The sequence below is a fragment of the Monopterus albus genome, unplaced genomic scaffold, assembly GCF_001952655.1.
Source record: "Monopterus albus unplaced genomic scaffold, M_albus_1.0 scaffold214.1, whole genome shotgun sequence".
Taxonomy (NCBI): domain Eukaryota; kingdom Metazoa; phylum Chordata; class Actinopteri; order Synbranchiformes; family Synbranchidae; genus Monopterus; species Monopterus albus.
This window is the reverse complement of record NW_018128094.1, coordinates 1,113,186-1,117,633: the sequence shown is the minus strand read 5'-3', so window position 1 is coordinate 1,117,633 and position 4,448 is coordinate 1,113,186.

Below are 4,448 nucleotides of genomic sequence, written 5' to 3'. Positions count from 1 at the left end.
TAGCAGTAGTGCTGCCATACCAGACAGTGATGCAGCTGGTCAAGATGCTCTCAATGATGCAGCTGTAGAAGTTGCTGAGGATCCTAGGCGACATGCCAAACCTCCTCATCCTCCTCAGGAAGTACAGCCGCCGTTGGTCCATCTTGACCAGCTGTGTGGTGTTAAGTGTCCAAGTGAGTTCCTCACTGATGTGGACGCCCAGGTATTTGAAGCTGTTCACCCTCTCCACCTCGAACCCCAGGAACAGTGGCCGATGAGTTCTCCTCTCCTTCCTCACGTCCACTATCATCTCCTTCGTCTTGTCCGTGTTGAGGCTGAGATTATTGTCCTTGCCCCAAGACACCAGACTGGCCGCCTCCCTCCTGTAGGCTGCTTCGTCCCCGCCAGTGATGCGACCTTTCACTGCGGTCTCGTCCACACACTTTAGGATGATGTTGTCTTTGTGGGAGGTGACACAGTCGTGGGTGAACAGGGTGTAGAGGATGAGTAGAGTAGATGAGTCTCTGTGATGGCACGTAATTGCCCAGACAGCCTCTTTGGACTCATTTAGCTGCTTTTAGCAACTGCCTTTTTAAAGACACATAAAAGCAAAAATCACAAGTAGGGTATTTAGTGACGCATTTTGTTTTATAGAATAAAACATGAAAACGTATTGTCCTTGTGTTAAGCAGAGACCTTGTTTTAGGCATCAAACCAAAATCCCATTCAAAAAACCTTTAGAATTCAGGACAAGAGCACCATAAGTGCAAAAATGCTAACTCAATTCTGGGTTTTAGGACTAGCTACTACAGCATTCTATAAATTCTATAAACATTTACCATTGCCACACAGTCACACCTGACACCCCCGTGCTCCCACTACAATCTTCTTTCCTATAAAAAGTAGATATATACAGAACAGAATGATGTAGAAAAATTTATGGAATAGTAAATTTTCTATAGAATCTGATGATATATGTAATTTAAGATGATGGTCTGTATTAGTACTGGCTGAGGCTGGATGTGGATCAGCTGAGTCTGTGCTTGTACTGGCTGGTCTAGCATTTCCTCTGCTGACAAACTAAGACATAGCACCTGTTTAATCATAGATAATACAATTGTTAATTTTATCAGCTGCATCAGATTTCCCTTTATACATTTTCAAATATGCATCCATAGTGGCAAGTAGTCATTACAAATTTTAATATGAACAGTATCTTTTTCTTGCATGGTATGCATAGTGGACACATTTTATTTGATTAAAAAAAGGCAGATATAACAAAATCCACAAAGCACACAAAGGGTCGTCCCCAGACATGTTGGTTAGGGATATTCTCTACTTACAGTGCCTTGCAAAAGTATTCGGCCCCCTTGCGACCTTTTGCCACATTTCAGGCTTCAAACATAAAGATATAAAACTGTAATTTTTTGTGAAGAATCAACAACAAGTGGGACACAATCATGAAGTGGAATGAAATTTATTGGATATTTCAAACTTTTTTAACAAATAAAAAACTGAATAATTGGGCGTGCAAAATTATTCAGCCCCTTTACTTTCAGTGCAGCAAACTCTCTCCAGAAGTTCAGTGAGGATCTCTGAATGATCCAATGTTGACCTAAATGACTAATGATGATAAATAGAATCCACCTGTGTGTAATCAAGTCTCCGTATAAATGCACCTGCACTGTGATAGTCTCAGAGGTCTGTTTAAAGCGCAGAGAGCATCATGAAGAACAAGGAACACACCAGGCAGGTCCGAGATACTGTTGTGGAGAAGTTTAAAGCCGGATTTGGATACAAAAAGATTTCCCAAGCTTTAAACATCCCAAGGAGCACTGTGCAAGCGATAATATTGAAATGGAAGGAGTATCAGACCACTGCAAATCTACCAAGACCTGGCCGTCCCTCTAAACTTTCAGCTCATACAAGGAGAAGACTGATCAGAGATGCAGCCAAGAGGCCCATGATCACTCTGGATGAACTGCAGAGATCTACAGCTGAGGTGGGAGACTCTGTCCATAGGACAACAATCAGTCGTATACTGCACAAATCTGGCCTTTATGGAAGAGTGGCAAGAAGAAAGCCATTTCTTAAAGATATCCATAAAAAGTGTCGTTTAAAGTTTGCCACAAGCCACCTGGGAGACACACCAAACATGTGGAAGAAGGTGCTCTGGTCAGATGAAACCAAAATTGAACTTTTTGGCAACAATGCAAAACGTTATGTTTGGCGTAAAAGCAACACAGCTCATCACCTTGAACACACCATCCCCACTGTCAAACATGGTGGTGGCAGCATCCTGGTTTGGGCCTGCTTTTCTTCAGCAGGGACAGGGAAGATGGTTAAAATTGATGGGACGATGGATGGAGCCAAATACAGGACCATTCTGGAAGGAAACCTGATGGAGTCTGCAAAAGACCTGAGACTGGGATGGAGATTTGTCTTCCAACAAGACAATGATTCAAAACATAAAGCAAAATCTACAATGGAATGGTTCACAAATACACATATCCAGGTGTTAGAATGGCCAAGTCAAAGTCCAGACCTGAATCCAATTGAGAATCTGTGGAAAGAACTGAAAACTGCTGTTCACAAACGCTCTCTATCCAACCTCACTGAGCTCGAGCTGTTTTGCAAGGAGGAATGGGCAAAAATTTCCGTCTCTCGATGTGCAAAACTGATAGAGACATACCCCAAGTGACTTACAGCTGTAATCGCAGCAAAAGGTGGCGCTACAAAGTATTAACTTAAGGGGGCTGAATAATTTTGCACGCCCAATTTTTCAGTTTTTTATTTGTTAAAAAAGTTTGAAATATCCAATAAATTTCGTTCCACTTCATGATTGTGTCCCACTTGTTGTTGATTCTTCCCAAAAAATTACAGTTTTATATCTTTATGTTTGAAGCCTGAAATGTGGCAAAAGGTCGCAAAGTTCAAGGGGGCCGAATACTTTCGCAAGGCACTGTATTTCAACTTCCTCCATGCGGAGCGGAAGGGAGCTGCAACAGCTCTGCCTCTTTTGTGTTTATTTTCATGTTTCCTTGGGCTTCTGTGTTTGCTTTTTTTGCTATGTCTCTTTTCCGTAAACACTTGTGGAGTTGGGCTACCAGGGATACAACTTTTATTGCGTTTGCAACGTGTTTTGTACTTTTTTACGAGCTTTCGAGTCTGCCTCGGGGAGACCCTTGTGTCGCGGCCCTGACTGTTTGCTCTGTTTGCCAACAGTCGGCTTCCTTGTTGTGAGTTTCTGGGAATTCCCACGGGGATGTGACAAGAGGGGCGAGTCTGCAGAACTGGAGCAAAGCGCTCGGACAGGAGCTGGAGTGAGGCGCTGGGGAACAAGATGGACGAGCTGGCCGCGCTGGCGTAGCTGCAGCGAGTGAACAGGAGGAGAGGTCCCGTACGCACTTCACCGGGACTCCAGGATCTGTGGTCCGTGGGGACAGTTTTCCACTGATCCCCGGACTGACTCTGCTGCTGCATGCAGGCGCACGGTGTCTCGGCGGACACAGCACCCGCAGGCCCTAATCCTTATCTTGGGGACCTCAACCATGCAATGCCTTCCTCCTCCTCTCTGCCACCCTCCTACATAGAGAACAATAAAACTCTTGACCATACCGTATGCTAATGCTAGGAATGCATACACTTCCGCCCCTCCCCTTCTGACCACAGACTGCCCTGTCTGTGATTTGAGTGAGAGCAATATCTGTTCCTGACTTTCTCTGAAATGCTTGTACTGTCTTGTCCTTTTGGTATTCTCGAATTATTTTTTAAGATTCTTGATTTGTTTCTAAGAGATCCTTGTGGTGTTTGCTGTTTTGAAATGCTTGTACTGTCTTGTTTTTTGGGTATTCTCGATTTGTTTATTAAGACGCGCCACACAGAGTGGCAGCGAGTTCCAGTATCTCTGTCCTCTTTTGTGTTTTTTTCTTTCTGTGCTTTCTGAATTTGTCTATCAAGATCGGTGTGTGGTATTTGTTCTTATGGTGTCTTGTTGCTTGCTCTCTGTTTTTTTTGTCCCTTACTGCTGCTGGAACACTGGAATTTCCCTACTGTGGGATCAATAAAGTTCTACCCTACCCCCTACCCTAGACAGCATAATTTCTGATACTTGTTAGGTTATTTTTTAGTTAGATAGATATTCAGAGATTTGTTGTCTAGGAATGTTAGTGCAGCCAGGATGTCTTCCTCAGGCTGTTAAATGCAAGGTTAGTTAAAAGCAGAGAAAGGCGGCAGTCAGGGACGAATGTTATTATGACGGTAAAAGTAACCATAATATTTGTCTTAATGTGTAATGTTATGTCAAATTGTTTTAGATACACACCACGAAAACAACAGCCACACACATTATTTTCTTCATGTTTGGTCTACTGCTCTGCTCAGCTGCCAAGCTGGCATATCAGGTGACGTCACGGTTCGACAGCCCAGAAATGATTAATATTGTATAGCAATGCGTGGTTCGGGGTCTT